Source organism: Oncorhynchus masou, unplaced genomic scaffold (genome assembly GCF_036934945.1).
Source record: "Oncorhynchus masou masou isolate Uvic2021 unplaced genomic scaffold, UVic_Omas_1.1 unplaced_scaffold_2568, whole genome shotgun sequence".
Taxonomy (NCBI): Eukaryota; Metazoa; Chordata; class Actinopteri; order Salmoniformes; family Salmonidae; genus Oncorhynchus; species Oncorhynchus masou.
The window spans coordinates 1-19,785 of record NW_027009011.1 but is presented as its reverse complement, the minus strand read 5'-3'; the positions used below and the strand labels follow the sequence as shown (position 1 = coordinate 19,785).

The 19,785-nt window shown below is 42.7% G+C and overlaps 1 pseudogene; it reads left to right on the top strand.

The window, feature by feature from the left end:
- The window catches only part of LOC135533668 (nucleolar pre-ribosomal-associated protein 1-like), a 56,053-nt pseudogene extending 36,286 nt beyond the window's left edge, over window positions 1-19,767 (top strand).
- Window positions 19,768-19,785: the final 18 nt, after the last annotated feature.

Below are 19,785 nucleotides of genomic sequence, written 5' to 3'. Positions count from 1 at the left end.
TGCAACATTTATGTAGAAAATAAGTTATAGACGGGGGAAAAAACAAATATAGCACGGTTGTATAGCCCCCTCCCTGACAGCTGCCAGTCTAACATAAATACAGTAACAATGAGTTTGACACAGCAGACAAGACCACAACCACCTACCTTCTTTAGGCCTGGCGGGGTCCTCTCTGGCTGCAGTCTGCAGGTAACTGTTGACCAGCGGTAGGAATGTCTCCATCTGGTCTGCCAGGTTCTCCAGGTGCTGCGGCTGCAGGCACCACACCTCGAAGCAGAGCCGGTTGGTCTTCCCCTCCAGTGCCATTTATTAGGAAGTCCGACTATTTCAGTCAAACACACATCTACTAAGGTTACAGGGGACCATGTATCAATCAACCAGGTGTATTTCTTCTCTCTCTGTCCCTCCCTCCCTGGCAGATGGCAGCTGGTGGACCCCATCAGTGCTGTGCTGTCTGTCTGTCCCGAGGAGCTGGAGTTGTGGAGGACTTCGGTGCTCTCTGCTGCCCTCCGGTGGCTGAGCTCTTCCTACGGGCACAACCGAGACCAGAACACGGCACCACTCGCACAGGAGGACAGCATACTGAATAGACTGACTGTACTGCTGGTGGGTCCACAGTCTGTCGCCTGTTGTCCGCATCCCAAATGACTCTCTATTCCTTATATAAATGTGCTACTGTTGACCAGAGGTCATGAGATGTTTTCAGTTGATATGTCAATGTAAAGTGGCTGTTCCACTGGATGTCATAAGGTGAATTCACCAATTTGTAAGTCGCTCTGGATAAGAGCGTCTGCCAAATGACTTAAATGTAATGTAAATGTATATGTCAACTTAAATTACATTGAGCAGACGCTCTTATCCAGAGCGACTTACAGTAGTGAGTACATGTGTTTTTCGTACTGGTCACCTTGTGGGAATCGAACCCACAATCTTTCGCGTTACAAGTGCCATGCTCTGCCAACTGAGCCACGCGGGACTACATTGGTAACTCAGAAACAAACTTTTATATATTTTTTCCCCTCAGACTTTTCCAGAAGACATAACAGCAGCAGAATGGAACAGCTTTGTCAAGGCTGGACTGAAGTAAGATCCCTTATTCAGACACAAGTCTTCTGTTGAATTGGGGTCTGCCAGGGGGGTTGGGGTCTGTCGGGGAGGGGTTTGTCGGGTCTGTCAGGGGGGTTGGGGTCTGTCAGGGGGGTTTTGTCGGGTCTGTCAGGGGGGTTTGTCGGGTCTGTCAGGGGGGTTTGTCGGGTCTGTCAGGGGGTTTGGGGTCTGTCGGGGGGTTGGGGTCTGTCAGGGGGGTTGGGGTCTGTCGGGGGGGTTGGGGTCTGTCGGGGTTGGTCTGTCGGGGGGTTCTGTCGGGGGTTCTGTCGGGGGGGGTTGGGGTCTGTCATGTCTGTCGGGGGGGTCTGTCGGGGGGGGTCTGTCAGGGGGTCTGTCAGGGGGGGTCTGTTGGGGGGTCATGTGATTTATCTAACCTTTTATTTCTCCAGGTTAGTCTGAGATGTATTTTCCTCTTGACATATTCATGTCTTGTGTTTACGGAGAATCTTCTCCTTCCCAGGTGTCGCTACAGAGACCCTAACTTCCTGAGCACCCTAAACAGGATGTTGGATCTGATGTATGGAGGTAGTGGAGGACCTAAAGACCTGCTTCCTCTACCTACCATCCACATGATGGCCTCCAGCCACTCCCTGTTCCTACCCATCATGCTGGGAGACGAGGAGGACCTTAGTGGGAACACACAGGTTAAAGGTACAGAACAGGACCTTAGTGGGAACACCTTAGTGGGAACACACAGGTTAAAGGTAGAGAACAGGACCTTAGTGGGAACACCTTAGTGGGAACACCTTAGTGGGAACACCTTAGTGGGAACACCTTAGTGGGAACACACAGGTTAAAGGTACAGAACAGGACCTTAGTGGGAACACCTTAGTGGGAACACACAGGTTTATGGTTAATGGTACAAAACAGGATCTCAGTGGGAACACACAGGTTAAATGTCCAGAGTTGGGGGCCATTTTGTTGTTCTCTATATGTTCTTTTTCTAACAGCACGTCCAGATCAGAGTTTTGCTGCTCCCGGGGGGTTGCCCAGCACCAGTTATCTTGGGGAGGAGGGGGTTTGCCCAGCACCAGTTATCTTGCGGGGAGGGGGTTTGCCCAGCACCAGTTATCTTGGGGGGAGGGGGTTTGCCCAGCACCAGTTATCTTGGGGGGAGGGGGGGTTTGCCCAGCACCAGTTATCTTGGGGGGAGGGGGGGTTTGCCCAGCACCAGTTATCTTGGGGGGAGGGGGTTTGCCCAGCACCAGTTATCTTGGGGGGAGGGGGGTTTGCCCAGCACCGGTTATCTTGGGGGAGGGGGGTTTGCCCAGCACCGGTTATCTTGGGGGGAGGGGTTTGCCCAGCACCAGTTATCTTGGGGGGAGGGGGGTTTGCCCAGCACCAGTTATCTTGGGGGGAGGGGGTTTGCCCAGCACCAGTTATCTTGGGGGAGGGGGGTTTGCCCAGCACCAGTTATCTTGGGGGAAGGGGTTTGCCCAGCACCTGTTATCTTGGGGGGAGGGGGTTTGCCCAGCACCGGTTATCTTGGGGGAGGGGGTTTGCCCAGCACCGGTTATCTTGGGGGGAGGGGGGGTTTGCCCAGCACCGGTTATCTTGGGGGGAGGGGGGTTTGCCCAGCACCGGTTATCTTGGGGAGGAGGGGGGTTTGCCCAGCACCAGTTATCTTGGGGGGAGGGGGTTTGCCCAGCACCAGTTATCTTGGGGGGAGGGGGTTTGCCCAGCACCAGTTATCTTGGGGGAGGGGGTTTGCCCAGCACCAGTTATCTTGGGGGGAGGGGGTTTGCCCAGCACCAGTTATCTTGGGGGAGGGGGGTTTGCCCAGCACCGGTTATCTTGGGGGGAGGGGGTTTGCCCAGCACCGGTTATCTTGGGGGAGGGGGGTTTGCCCAGCACCGGTTATCTTGGGGGGAGGGGGGTTTGCCCAGCACCAGTTATCTTGGGGGAGGGGGTTTGCCCAGCACCAGTTATCTTGGGGGAGGGGGGGTTTGCCCAGCACCAGTTATCTTGGGGGGAGGGGGTTTGCCCAGCACCAGTTATCTTGGGGGAAGGGGGGTTTGCCCAGCACCTGTTATCTTGGGGGGAGGGGGGTTTGCCAGCACCGGTTATCTTGGGGGGAGGGGGGTTTGCCCAGCACCGGTTATCTTGGGGGGAGGGGGGTTTGCCCAGCACCGGTTATCTTGGGGGAGGGGGTTTGCCCAGCACCGGTTATCTTGGGGGGAGAGGGGTTTGCCCAGCACCGGTTATCTTGGGGGAGGGGGTTTGCCCAGCACCGGTTATCTTGGGGGGAGGGGGGTTTGCCCAGCACCGGTTATCTTGGGGGGAGGGGGTTTGCCCAGCGCCCGGTTATCTTGGGGGGAGGGGTTTGCCCAGCGCCGGTTATCTTGGGGGAGAGGGGGTTTGCCCAGCACTGGTTATCTTGGGGGAGGGGGGTTTGCCCAGCACCAGTTATCTTGGGGGGAGGGGGTTTGCCCAGCACCAGTTATCTTGGGGGGAGGGGGTTTGCCCAGCACCGGTTATCTTGGGGGGAGGGGTTTGCCCAGCACCGGTTATCTTGGGGGGAGGGGGGTTTGCCCAGCACCAGTTATCTTGGGGGGAGGGGGTTTGCCCAGCACCAGTTATCTTGGGGGGGGTTTGCCCAGCACCAGTTATCTTGGGGGGAGGGGGGTTTGCCCAGCACCAGTTATCTTGGGGGGAGGGGGGTTTGCCCAGCACCAGTTATCTTGGGGGAGGGGGTTTGCCCAGCACCAGTTATCTTGGGGGGGGGGTTTGCCCAGCACCAGTTTTTTCGGTGGGAGGGGGGGTTTGCCCAGCACCCGTTATTTCGGTGGGATGTGCATATATCCCCTTCGTTTTCTCCGTTCACTTCCAGATCCATACCGATACAACTATAATTGCCAGCTACATATAACACACTGAACACTGTATTTAAAACACTGTACACTGTATGTAACACACTGTATGTAACACACTGAACACTGTATGTAACACACTATGTAACACACTGAACACTGTATGTAACACACTGAACACTATGTAACACACTGAACACTGTATGTAACACACTGAACACTGTGTAACACACTGTACATTGTATGTAACACACTGTACACTGTATGTAACACACTGTACACTCTATGTAACACACTGTATGTAACACACTGAACACTGTATGTAACACACTATGTAACACACTGAACACTGTATGTAACACACTTAACACTGTACGTAACACACTGTACGTAACACACTGTAAATAACACACTGTATGTAACACACTATGTAACACACTGTACACTGTATGTAACACACTTAACACTATGTAACACACTGTACACTGTATGTAACACACTATGTAACACACTGTACACTGTATGTAACGCACTGAACACTATGTAACACACTGTACACTGTATGTAACACACTACACTGTATGTAACACACTGTATGTAACACACTGTACACTGTATGTAACACACTGAACACTATGTAACACACTGTATATAACACACTGTACACTGTATGTAACACACTGAACACTATGTAACACACTGAACACTATGTAACACACTGTACACTGTATGTAACACACTGTATGTAACACACTGAACACTATGTAACACACTGTACACTGTATGTAACACACTGTACACTATGTAACACACTGAACACTGTATGTAACACACTGTACACTGTATGTAACACACTGAACACTATGTAACACACTGAACACTGTATGTAACACACTGTACACTGTACGTAACCCACTGAACACTGTACGTAACCCACTGAACACTATGTAACACACTGTACACTATGTAACACACTGAACACTGTACGTAACACACTGAACACTGTACGTAACACACTGAACACTGTACGTAACACACTGAACACTGTACGTAACACACTGTACACTGTACGTAACACACTGTACACTGTATGTAACACACTGTACACTGTATGTAACACAATGTACACTATGTAACACAATGTACACTATGTAACACACTGTACACTGTATGTAACACACTGTACACTGTATGTAACACACTGTACACTGTATGTAACACACTGTACACTGTATGTAACACACTGTACACTGTATGTAACACACTGTACACTGTATGTAACACACTGTACACTGTATGTAACACACTGTACACTGTATGTAACACACTGAACACTATGTAACACACTGTACACTATGTAACACACTGAACACTATGTAACACACTGAACACTATGTAACACACTGAACACTATGTAACACACTGTACACTATGTAACACACTGAACACTATGTAACACACTGTACACTATGTAACACACTGTACACTGTATATAACACACTGTACACTGTATATAACACACTGAACACTATGTAACACACTGAACACTGTATGTAACACACTGTACACTGTATGTAACACACTGTACACTGTATGTAACACACTATATGTAACACACTGTATGTAACACACTGAACACTGTATGTAACACACTGAACACTATGTAACACACTGTACACTGTATATAACACACTGAACACTGTACGTAACCCACTGAACACTATGTAACACACTGTACACTATGTAACACACTGTACACTATGTAACACACTGAACACTATGTAACACACTGAACACTATGTAACACACTGTACACTATGTAACACACTGTACACTATGTAACACACTGTACACTATGTAACACACTGTACACTATGTAACACACTGAACACTATGTAACACACTGTACACTATGTAACACACTGTACACTGTATATAACACACTGAACACTGTATGTAACACACTGAACACTGTATGTGACACACTGTACACTGTATGTAACACACTGTACACTGTATGTAACACACTATATGTAACACACTGTATGTAACACACTGAACACTGTATGTAACACACTGAACACTATGTAACACACTGTACACTGTATATAACACACTGAACACTGTACGTAACCCACTGAACACTATGTAACACACTGTACACTATGTAACACACTGAACACTGTACGTAACACACTGAACACTGTACGTAACACACTGAACACTGTACGTAACACACTGTACACTATACGTAACACACTGTACACTGTATGTAACACACTGTACACTGTATGTAACACACTGTACACTATGTAACACACTGTACACTATGTAACACACTGTACACTATGTAACACACTGTACACTGTATGTAACACACTGTACACTGTATGTAACACACTGTACACTGTATGTAACACACTGTACACTGTATGTAACACACTGTACACTGTATGTAACACACTGTACACTGTATGTAACACACTGTACACTGTATGTAACACACTGTACACTATGTAACACACTGAACACTATGTAACACACTGAACACTATGTAACACACTGAACACTATGTAACACACTGAACACTATGTAACACACTGTACACTATGTAACACACTGTACACTATGTAACACACTGAACACTATGTAACACACTGTACACTATGTAACACACTGTACACTGTATATAACACACTGAACACTATGTAACACACTGAACACTGTATGTAACACACTGTACACTGTATGTAACACACTATATGTAACACACTGTATGTAACACACTGTATGTAACACACTGAACACTATGTAACACGCTGTACACTGTATATAACACACTGAACACTATGTAACACACTGAACACTGTATGTAACACACTGAACACTAGTTAACACAGTTCTCTGTCTGCGCTCTCTTCCAGAGGCCCTGGTCTCTCTCCTGCTCAGCCTCGTGAAGAGAAGTCCTGCTGTCTGTAGCAGCAGCCACTTCGTAGTCCTACTGGGAGGGTGCGGCGCTACTCTCAGTACCACAGGTAACAGAGCTGTTCCTTCTGTGTGCTTTTAAATGTCTTCCGTTCTACAGTTGGCCGACACGTCTTTTCTGTGCAGATCAGAATCTGTTACTGCTGCTGCAGGAGTACGAACGAAACGGCGTCAGTCTGGTAGACTTTCAGTGAGTTCATTCATTTTTATTATCTTTCATTATAAATAAGTTGTGTGTGTTTGCACGTCCGTGCTATTACACTGGTGTGTGTGTGTGTGACCTGCAGGTGCATGCTTTGGGGCCCAGCGGCGGTGGAGCACCACAAGGCCCGGAGAAGCCTGGGCGTTTCCTTGTGGCAGCAACCCAGCTCTGAGGACCTGCTGGCTCTGCTCAGCCCTGACACCATGATCAACACCATCACTCACTTCCCCCTGCAACGCAGGATCATCCTACAGGTAACACACACACACACACACACACACACACACACACACACACACACACACGCATCATGTTTAGATACTGGAGTATTTCCTGAATGTGTGACCTGACAAAGAAAGGACTCGGGACCTTTTTAATTAGACTATAACTAGACTAACTAGTCCCCAGATTGCTTCCTGTTTGATGTATTCTGGGAAAACTCTTGGCCCTGTTCATGTGGTGTAACGATAAGATGTCGATATGATATGACACTCCACTCATCTTTCCTTCAACAGGAGGGTAAAGAGCTGATTTTCAAAGATGAGGAAGTGAAGGATCTTGGGAGTGTGTACGACCCTGCTTCCTCCTGCTCTCTTCAGCGCCATGCTTCAGCCAGGTGACTACTACCAATGACCTGAACATCCAAGCATTTTAAACCTCCAAGCATTTTAAATAACACACTTTTCTGAGACATTTCACACAGTCAAAAGATGGTGAGACTTTTTAAAAAGACATTTATCAAAAATAATACTAAAGAACATTGAAGTTTTATTTTTTTACCTTTATTTAACGAAGCAAGTCAGTTAAGAACAAATTCTTATTTTCAATGACGGCCTAGGAACAGTGGGTTAACTGCCTGTTCAGGGGCAGAACGATAGATTGTCAGCTCGGGGGTTTGAACTTGCAACCTTCTGGTTACTAGTCCAACGCTCTAACCACTAGGCTACCCTGCCTCCTCTACACTCTAACCACTAGGCTACCTGCCTCCTCTACACTCTAACCACTATGCTACCTGCCGTCCCTACACTCTAACCACTAGGCTACCTGCCTCCTCTACACTCTAACCACTAGGCTACCCTGCCGCCTCTACACTTTAACCACTAGTCTACCTGCTTCCTCTACACTCTAACCACTAGGCTACCTGCCTCCTCTACACTCTAACCACTAGGCTACCTGCCCCCTCTACACTCTAACCACTAGGCTACCTGCCTCCTCTACACTCTAACCACTAGGCTACCTGCCGCCCCTACACTCTAACCACTAGGCTACCTGCCTCCTCTACACTCTAACCACTAGGCTACCTGCCACCTCTACACTCTAACCACTAGGCTACCTGCCTCCTCTACACTCTAACCACTATGCTACCTGCCGTCCCTACACTCTAACCACTAGGCTACCTGCCTCCTCTACACTCTAACCACTATGCTACCTGCCGTCCCTACACTCTAACCACTAGGCTACCTGCCTCCTCTACACTCTAACCACTATGCTACCTGCTGTCCCTACACTCTAACCACTAGGCTACCTGCCACCTCTACACTCTAACCACTAGGCTACCTGCCACCTCTACACTCTAACCACTAGGCTACCCTGCCGCCTCTACACTCTAACCACTAGGCTACCTGCCACCTCTACACTCTAACCACTAGGCTACCTGCCTCCTCTACACTCTAACCACTAGGCTACCTGCCTCCTCTACACTCTAACCACTAGGCTACCTGCCACCTCTACACTCTAACCACTAGGCTACCCTGCCGCCTCTACACTTTAACCACTAGTCTACCTGCTTCCTCTACACTCTAACCACTAGGCTACCTGCCTCCTCTACACTCTAACCACTAGGCTACCTGCCCCCTCTACACTCTAACCACTAGGCTACCTGCCTCCTCTACACTCTAACCACTAGGCTACCTGCCGCCCCTACACTCTAACCACTAGGCTACCTGCCTCCTCTACACTCTAACCACTAGGCTACCTGCCTCCTCTACACTCTAACCACTAGGCTACCTGCCTCCTCTACACTCTAACCACTAGGCTACCCTACCGCACCATTTTAGTCTGCTAGTAGGCCAAACTAAAAACGTGTTCCTCGCTTATTTAGCGTCAATATTGTTTGCGAAACCACTTTTATTTTGTTATTAATCAATAAATCCCTGATTATGGGACATCTAAAAACACGCTGCGACGTTGAACTAATGGTGTTGTTACTGCACAGCCTTCTTGCTCAACCAAACTTCCTGTCCTTCCTGTCCTGTGACAGAGTCTGTGATCGACTGTCTGAAGTTTGTGTCAAGTCACGGCCTTGGTGTGACGATGGTGTCCCTGAGTAGTTACGACCCCAAGCTGAGGGCAGCGGCCTATCAGGTCCTGGCTTCATACCACCATCATCTGGAGGCTGCTCGCTTCAGAGAGAAGAGACAGGTACACACACACACACACACACAATCAGGCTCACACACACATGCATGTACGCGCAAATAACACACGAACACACACACACACACACTGGTCTCTCATCATTTGCAGTTCATCTCATGTGAGAGAGATGGTGAGATGTACTGAGTGTACAAAACATTAGGAACACCTTCCTGATATTGAGTTGCATCTTGTCCATTCACCCTCAGAATGGCACACACACACACACACAATCCAAGTCTCAATTGTCTCAAGGCTTAAAAATCCTTATTTAACCCCAGTCTCCTCCCCGTCATCTACACCGATTGAAGTGGATTTAACAAGTGTCATCAATAAGGGGGATCATATCTTTCACCTGGATTCAACTGGTCAGTCTTTGTCATGGAAAGAGCAGGTGTTCCTAATGTTTTGTGCACTCGGTGTATATAGGGAAAAGACAGTCATTTCAGACACAAACATGGCCTTGAACATGAGTGGTAATGTTCCATATTAACCAGGTATCTCTCTCTGTGTCCCCCCCCAACCCACCCCAGCTGCTGTACCTGCTGGACATGGTAAAGAATGGGATCAGACAGCAGAACCTCAGGATGCCCTTCGTACTGACCACGTACGTCACCAAGGTGGCCCGGCAGATGCTGAAACCAGAGGAGCACATGTACGTGGTGGTGAACCGCTTCCTGCTCTCCCATCAGTGTCTGGACTTCAGAAGGGTTCCGGAGTTCTTCAAACTGTTCTACAGCTGTGACATGGAGGTAAAGTATTACAGTAGTATAGAATTACAGTAGTATAGTAGTATAGAATTACAGTAGTATAGTATTACAGTATTATAGTATTACAGTAGTATAGTATTACAGTAGTATAGAATTACAGTAGTATAGAATTACAGTAGTATAGAATTATAGTAGTATAGTATTACAGTAGTATAGTATTACAGTAGTATAGAATTACAGTAGTATAGAATTACAGTAGTATAGTATTACAGTAGTATAGACAGTAGTATAGTATTACAGTAGTGACATGGAGGTAAAGTATTACAGTAGTATAGATTTACAGTAGTATAGAATTACAGTAGTATAGAATTACAGTAGTATAGTATTATAGTAGTATAGAATTACAGTAGTATAGTATTACAGTAGTATAGAATTACAGTAGTATAGTAGTATAGAATTACAGTAGTACAGTATTACAGTAGTATAGTATTAAAGTATTGCAGTAGTATAGAATTACAGTATTACAGTAGTATAGAATTACAGTAGTATAGAATTACGGTAGTATAGAATTACAGTAGTACAGTATTATAGTAGTACAGTAGTATAGTAGTACAGTATTACAGTAGTATAGTATTACAGTATTATAGGGTTAGTATTACAGTAGTATAGTGTCAGTATTACAGTAGTATAGTATTACAGTAGTATAGTGTTAGTATTCTAGTAGTATATTGTTAGTCTTACAGTAGTATAGTGCCAGTATTACGGTAGTATAGTGCCAGTATTACGGTAGTATAGTGTTCGTCTTACAGTAGTATAGTGCCAGTATCACAGTAGTATAGTGTTAGTATTATAGTAGTATAGTGTTAGTCTTACAGTAGTATAGTGTTAGTATTATAGTAGTATAGTGTTAGTCTTACAGTAGTATAGTGCCAGTATTACGGTAGTATAGTGCCAGTATTATAGTAGTATAGTGTTAGTATTATAGTAGTATAGTGTTAGTCTTACAGTAGTATAGTGCCAGTATTACAGTAGTATAGTGCCAGTATTACGGTAGTATAGCGTTCGTCTTACAGTAGTATAGTGTTAGTCTTACAGTAGTATAGTGCCAGTATTACAGTAGTATAGTGCCAGTATTACAGTAGTATAGTGCCAGTATTACAGTAGTATAGTGCCAGTATTACAGTAGTATAGTGCCAGTATTACAGTAGTATAGTGCCAGTATTATAGTAGTATAGTGTTAGTATTATAGTAGTATAGTGTTCGTCTTACAGTAGTATAGTGCCAGTGTTACAGTAGTATAGTGCCAGTCTTACAGTAGTATAGTGCCAGTCTTACAGTAGTATAGTGCCAGTATTATAGTAGTATAGTGTTAGTCTTACAGATAGGTTGTCCTTTAGTCCTATGTAACTGACAGTATTCTAATAGGTTGTCCTTTAGTCCTATGTAACTAACAGTATTCTAATAGGTTGTCCTATGTAACTAACAGTATTCTAATAGGTTGTCCTTTAGTCCTATGTAACTGACAGTATTCTAATAGGTTGTTCTTTAGTCCTATGTAACTGACAGTATTCTAATAGGTTGTCCTTTAGTCCTTTGTAACTGACAGTATTCTAATAGGTTGTTCTATGTAACTGACAGTATTCTAATAGGTTGTCCTATGTAACTAACAGTATTCTAATAGGTTGTCCTATGTAACTGACAGTATTCTAATAGGTTGTCCTATGTAACTAACAGTATTCTAATAGGTTGTCCTTTAGTCCTTTGTAACTGACAGTATTCTAATAGGTTGTCCTTTAGTCCTTTGTAACTGACAGTATTCTAATAGGTTGTTCTATGTAACTGACAGTATTCTAATAGGTTGTCCTATGTAACTAACAGTATTCTAATAGGTTGTCCTATGTAACTGACAGTATTCTAATAGGTTGTCCTATGTAACTGACAGTATTCTAATAGGTTGTCCTTTGTAACTGACAGTATTCTAATAGGTTGTCCTATGTAACTGACAGTATTCTAATAGGTTGTCCTATGTAACTGACAGTATTCTAATAGGTTGTCCTATGTAACTGACAGTATTCTAATAGGTTGTCCTTTAGTCCTTTGTAACTGACAGTATTCTAATAGGTTGTCCTTTAGTCCTATGTAACTGACAGTATTCTAATAGGTTGTCCTATGTAACTAACAGTATTCTAATAGGTTGTTCTATGTAACTGACAGTATTCTAATAGGTTGTCCTATGTAACTGACAGTATTCTAATAGGTTGTCCTATGTAACTGACAGTATTCTAATAGGTTGTCCTATGTAACTAACAGTATTCTAATAGGTTGTCCTATGTAACTGACAGTATTCTAATAGGTTGTCCTATGTAACTGACAGTATTCTAATAGGTTGTTCTATGTAACTGACAGTATTCTAATAGGTTGTCCTTTAGTCCTTTGTAACTGACAGTATTCTAATAGGTTGTCCTTTAGTCCTATGTAACTGACAGTATTCTAATAGGTTGTCCTTTAGTCCTATGTAACTGACAGTATTCTAATAGGTTGTCCTTTAGTCCTATGTAACTGACAGTATTCTAATAGGTTGTCCTATGTAACTGACAGTATTCTAATAGGTTGTCCTTTGTAACTGACAGTATTCTAATAGGTTGTCCTTTGTAACTGACAGTATTCTAATAGGTTGTTCTATGTAACTGACAGTATTCTAATAGGTTGTCCTTTAGTCCTATGTAACTGACAGTATTCTAATAGGTTGTCCTTTAGTCCTTTGTAACTGACAGTATTCTAATAGGTTGTCCTTTAGTTCTATGTAACTGACAGTATTCTAATAGGTTGTCCTATGTAACTGACAGTATTCTAATAGGTTGTCCTATGTAACTGACAGTATTCTAATAGGTTGTCCTTTAGTCCTATGTAACTGACAGTATTCTAATAGGTTGTCCTTTAGTCCTTTGTAACTGACAGTATTCTAATAGGTTGTCCTTTAGTCCTTTGTAACTGACAGTATTCTAATAGGTTGTCCTATGTAACTGACAGTATTCTAATAGGTTGTCCTATGTAACTGACAGTATTCTAATAGGTTGTCCTATGTAACTGACAGTATTCTAATAGGTTGTCCTATGTAACTAACAGTATTCTAATAGGTTGTCCTTTAGTCCTATGTAACTGACAGTATTCTAATAGGTTGTCCTTTAGTCCTATGTAACTGACAGTATTCTAATAGGTTGTATTCTAATAGGTTGTCCTATGTAACTGACAGTATTCTAATAGGTTGTCCTATGTAACTGACAGTATTCTAATAGGTTGTCCTATGTAACTGACAGTATTCTAATATGACAGTATTCTAATAGGTTGTCCTTTAGTCCTTTGTAACTGACAGTATTCTAATAGGTTGTCCTTTAGTCCTATGTAACTGACAGTATTCTAATAGGTTGTTCTTTAGTCCTATGTAACTGACAGTATTCTAATAGGTTGTTCTTTAGTCCTATGTAACTGACAGTATTCTAATAGGTTGTTCTTTAGTCCTATGTAACTGACAGTATTCTAATAGGTTGTTCTTTAGTCCTATGTAACTGACAGTATTCTAATAGGTTGTTCTTTAGTCCTATGTAACTGACAGTATTCTAATAGGTTGTCCTTTAGTCCTATGTAACTGACAGTATTCTAATAGGTTGTCCTATGTAACTGACAGTATTCTAATAGGTTGTCCTTTAGTCCTTTGTAACTGACAGTATTCTAATAGGTTGTCCTTTAGTCCTATGTAACTGACAGTATTCTAATAGGTTGTTCTTTAGTCCTTTGTAACTGACAGTATTCTAATAGGTTGTCCTATGTAACTGACAGTATTCTAATAGGTTGTTCTTTAGTCCTATGTAACTGACAGTATTCTAATAGGTTGTCCTATGTAACTGACAGTATTCTAATAGGTTGTTCTTTAGTCCTATGTAACTGACAGTATTCTAATAGGTTGTTCTTTAGTCCTATGTAACTGACAGTATTCTAATAGGTTGTTCTTTAGTCCTATGTAACTGACAGTATTCTAATAGGTTGTTCTTTATTCCTTTGTAACTGACAGTATTCTAATAGGTTGTCCTATGTAACTGACAGTATTCTAATAGGTTGTCCTTTGTAACTGACAGTATTCTAATAGGTTGTTCTATGTAACTGACAGTATTCTAATAGGTTGTCCTTTAGTCCTATGTAACTGACAGTATTCTAATAGGTTGTTCTATGTAACTGACAGTATTCTAATAGGTTGTCCTTTAGTCCTATGTAACTGACAGTATTCTAATAGGTTGTCCTTTAGTTCTATGTAACTGACAGTATTCTAATAGGTTGTCCTTTAGTTCTATGTAACTGACAGTATTCTAATAGGTTGTCCTTTAGTCCTATGTAACTGACAGTATTCTAATAGGTTGTCCTATGTAACTGACAGTATTCTAATAGGTTGTCCTATGTAACTGACAGTATTCTAATAGGTTGTTCTATGTAACTGACAGTATTCTAATAGGTTGTCCTTTAGTCCTATGTAACTGACAGTATTCTAATAGGTTGTCCTTTAGTCCTATGTAACTGACAGTATTCTAATAGGTTGTCCTATGTAACTGACAGTATTCTAATAGGTTGTCCTATGTAACTGACAGTATTCTAATAGGTTGTCCTATGTAACTGACAGTATTCTAATAGGTTGTCCTATGTAACTAACAGTATTCTAATAGGTTGTCCTTTAGTCCTATGTAACTGACAGTATTCTAATAGGTTGTCCTTTAGTCCTATGTAACTGACAGTATTCTAATAGGTTGTCCTATGTAACTGACAGTATTCTAATAGGTTGTCCTATGTAACTGACAGTATTCTAATAGGTTGTCCTATGTAACTGACAGTATTCTAATAGGTTGTCCTATGTAACTGACAGTATTCTAATAGGTTGTCCTTTAGTCCTATGTAACTGACAGTATTCTAATAGGTTGTCCTATGTAACTAACAGTATTCTAATAGGTTGTCCTTTAGTCCTTTGTAACTGACAGTATTCTAATAGGTTGTCCTTTAGTCCTATGTAACTGACAGTATTCTAATAGGTTGTTCTTTAGTCCTATGTAACTGACAGTATTCTAATAGGTTGTCCTATGATGAATGAAATAGTTGGCTGAGAAACTACTCTGTCAAATTGGATTGGTGTTTGTCCCATTATTAAACTTGGATGCTGTGTGTTGAGCCCAGTGGATGTTATCAGTATGGAGGTGACTCGTCCCATGATATAATGTTGTCTCTCCTCTCAGCACAAAATGGAGAGGGAGTGGATTCTGTCTGTCCTCGAGGAGGGCCTGAAAGACAGACAGTGTTATGATCTGCTGGACCAACAGGGGATCTTTCAGACACTGCTAGGATTCTGCTGCAGCCCACTCTGTGACCAACACACTCAGGTACCAACACAACCACACAGAGACACACACACACACACACACACACACACACACACACACACACCAGGTTTCAGCCCACTCTGTGACCAACACACTCAGGTACAAACACAACCACACACACGCGCCAGGGTTTTCCGTTATGAAAATGTGGCGCCAGACACAGTTGACCAGCAGCATTTTAATTTACCGGACATTTTTAATAGATGTACCTGATGTTTTTACCAACATGCATTGGGTGTGACACCTCAGAATGACAGAAATCACCTTTTGACATCGTGGTAATTCATCTTGTGCAGAACATCGAGGACGCAACTACGAGTTTCCTTATTTTGCACGTTGAATATGTTACTATAAATGTCCACGTGTACTTTTCCTCAGCCAACAAGACCAGTAACAAACAGCAAAATCACCAGCAATTTTCATGGGCAGCGTGTCAGTTTCTAGTTTGGGGAAGTACGTTTTCAACATTTTTAAAATTATACCTTTTAAAATGAAGCATTCCCATGCAGACTCATGTAAGATGGACTACTCGTTATATCATTAGCATAAATCATGACTAATCCAATCAAATCATCACTATTCCTGAAGTGATGATTTGATTGGATTAGTCATGATTTATGCTAATGATGTAACTCCATCACTGTTAGCAAAAATAGACTGTTCAATGCATGTTAAAATGAGAGATGGCGCCGGGGGGGATGACTGACATTTATTTTTATTGGCTCTAAACCAACCGTGCCAAACTGTGTTGTTGCTTATTAAGAGCTTGTAAGTAAGCATTTCACTGTAAGGTGAAATTGTATTCGGCAAATAAAATTTGATTTGATTTCACGGAGACTTTCCGAAAGTGTTCACCACCCCTTGACGTTTTCCACATTTATTTGTTACAGACTGAATTTAAAATGGATTCAATGTAGATTTGTTGTTACTGAGCTACACACAGGACCACATAATATCAAAGTGGAATTATGTTCGTTTTTTAATTTTTTTTTTAATGAAAAGCTGATGTCTTGAGTCAGTATTCAACACCTTTGTTATGGCAAGCCTAAAGTTCAGGAGTATAGATTTGTTTAAAAAGTCACGTAATAAGTGTCATGGACTTACTCTGTGTGCAATAATAGTGTTTAACATAATGTTTTTTAAATGACTACCTCATCTCTGTACCCCACACATACAATTATTTGTCAAGTCCCTCAGTTGAACAGTGAATTTCAAATACAGATTCAACCACAAAGACCAGGGAGGTTTTCCAATGCCTCGTAAAGAAGGGCACCTACACTTTGGATGGTGTATCAATACACCCAGTCAATACAAAGATACAGACGTCCTTCCTAACTCAGTTGCCGGAGAGGAAGGAAACCGCTCAGGGATTTCACCATGAGGCCAATGGTGACTTCAAAACAGTTACGGAGTTTGATGACTCTGATAGGAGAGAACTGAGGATGAATCAACAACATTGTAGTTACTCCCTAATGCTAACCTAAATGACAGAATGAAGAAGGAATCCCGTACAGAATAAACATATACCAACAAGGAATTAAAGTAATACACCAATACATGTGGCAGAGCAATTCACTTTTTGTCCTGAATACAAGGTGTTATTGTTTAGGGGCAAATCCAATACATTACTGAGTACCACTCTCCATGTTTACATGCATAGTGGTGGCTGCATCATGTTATGGGTATGCTTGTAATCGTTAAGGACTGGGGAGTTTTTCAGGATAAAAAAATAAACCGAATGGAGCTAAGGACAGGCAACATCCTAGAGGGGAAACCTGGTTCAGTCTGCTTTCCACCAGACACTGGGAGATGAATTCACCTTTCAGCAGGACAATAACCTAAAACACAAGGCCAAATATACACTGGAGATGTTTACCAAGAACACAGTGAATGTTCCTGAGTGGCCGAGTTACAGTTTTGACTTAAATCTACTTGAAAATCTATGGCAAAACCAATTTGACAGAGCTTGAAGAATTTTTTAAAAGAATAATGTGCATATGTCCCACAATTGGGGCAGCAGGGTAGCCTAGTGGTTAGAGCATTGGACTAGTAACCGAAAGGTTGCAAGTTCAAATCCCCGAGCTGACAAGGTACAAATCTGTCGTTCTGCCCCTGAACAGGCAGTTAACCCACTGTTCCTAGGCCGTCATTGAAAATAAGAATTTGTTCTTAACTGACTTGCCAAGTTAAATAAAGGTAAAAAAAAAAAAAAAAAAATCCAGGTGTGGAAGACTCTAAGAGATTTACCCAGAAAGACTCACAGCTGACCAAAGGTGCTCAGAACGTTGAGCTTAAAATGCTAATGAACTATTTCTTAACATTATTAGCACAGCAATGCGTACAAATCAAGTTGGCTACCAGACAATGAAAGAAAGTTAAAAACCAGTAGAACATGAGAGAAATAGACTGGTTTCAATGGTATATGTCTAGAAAACAATGGTATGTGGAAGTCTTTATAAAACAATAAGACTACTGGTTTCAATGGTATGTCTTTATAAAACAATAGACTACTGGTTTCAATGGTATTTGGAAGTCTGTATAAAACAATAGACTACTGGTTTCAATGGTATGTCTTTATAAAACAATAGACTACTGGTTTCAATGGTATTTGGAAGTCTGTATAAAACAATAGACTACTGGTTTCAATGATATTTGGAAGTCTGTATAAAACAATAGACTACTGGTTTCAATAGTATTTGGAAGTCTGTATAAAACAATAGACTACTGGTGTTACAAATATACACGTGCCAATTTAATTCTTCTAGGTTATGCAAATGAACCCATAGACTGATAAACATGACCAGTCAAATGTAATGAATAAAAAGCATTATTACTCGATAGTACTTTTTGTTTTCTTCACCCAGGCGATTAGCCGGTGCCAATTTTATCGATCGGCTTTTAAAACATTTTTACGGCCAAAAGCCGGCTATTACCAGCTAACGGAGACGCTGACACACACACACACACACACACACACACACACACACACAGGTAAAACAAAAAGGACTAGCACTACCTCACAATTGCTGCTTTGTCTTTCTCTTAAGAATAAATAATTTTCCACTAAGTATAGATTTTTTTTTTTTTTTTGGGGGGGGGGGGGGATCATTTCAGTTTGCATCTCTGATCATGTGCCCTGGTTGGACTGCAAAATTAGCAGCAGAAACAATAAAGCTAACCCCCGCCCCTGTTTTGGTAAAAGCCTGCCTGTTTGGGTAAAAAGCTAAGAGGGATAGGGCTGGAGAAATGGGACCACTCTCTAATTCATAGACAAAGGACTGACCATCCCTGATATAAAAATGATAGTTTCAACCATGTTATGAGACTATGTTTACATTTACTTGGTTTACAAACATCGGAGTAAAACAAGCTGATATTTTGGGTTCTGATTGGGAGGACAGTTGAACTAAACTCACAAGGCATTTAGCGTCTTCTGAATCAATGGGCACATATTCATTTACGTTCTATGTCCAACACTTTTATGTTTTGGAAATATACTGATTACCCCCTTGTTTAAATACACAGTATTTCAATAAAGTATGCGTTCATGTTCATGACCGTTGTCTCTCCTCCTGTGTGTGACGTTCTCTACCAGACTCTGATAGTGAGAGTCCTGCACCAGGCTGGTCGTGTGACCAAAGCAGCCTACAACCTGACCAAGGGCCACGGGCTCCTCACCTGGATTCTGCAGCTGCTCGAGAGGAGGTGAGATATACTGTCTGGATTTCATCTTTACTATTTAAATCATCTAGTCAGACATTCTGGTTCTGAATTTATTTATTTTAAACATCAATAACAAAAAGTTGCCTTCTCCAGGAAGCACAGTGACCAGAGGTGGTGGTGGGGGGGGGGGTGTCAGTGTGCTCCGGGGTGGGGGGGGTCAGTGTCCCCGGGGGGGTGGTGGCCAGTGTGCTCCGGGGGAGGGCGTCATTAGAGAAGAATCAGAGTTAAAATAGTACCAGGGCTGCTGTAGAATAAAACCCTCTTCTCTCCTCCAGACATGTAGACCAGGGTCTGCTGAGTGCTGTGGTGGAGCTGCTCCATGTGCTGTGGTTCACCAACCTGGGCCAGAAGGAGACCCGTGGTGAAGGAGCCTCCTCTTCCTCCACGGCAGTTAACATGTAACTGAACGAAGCATG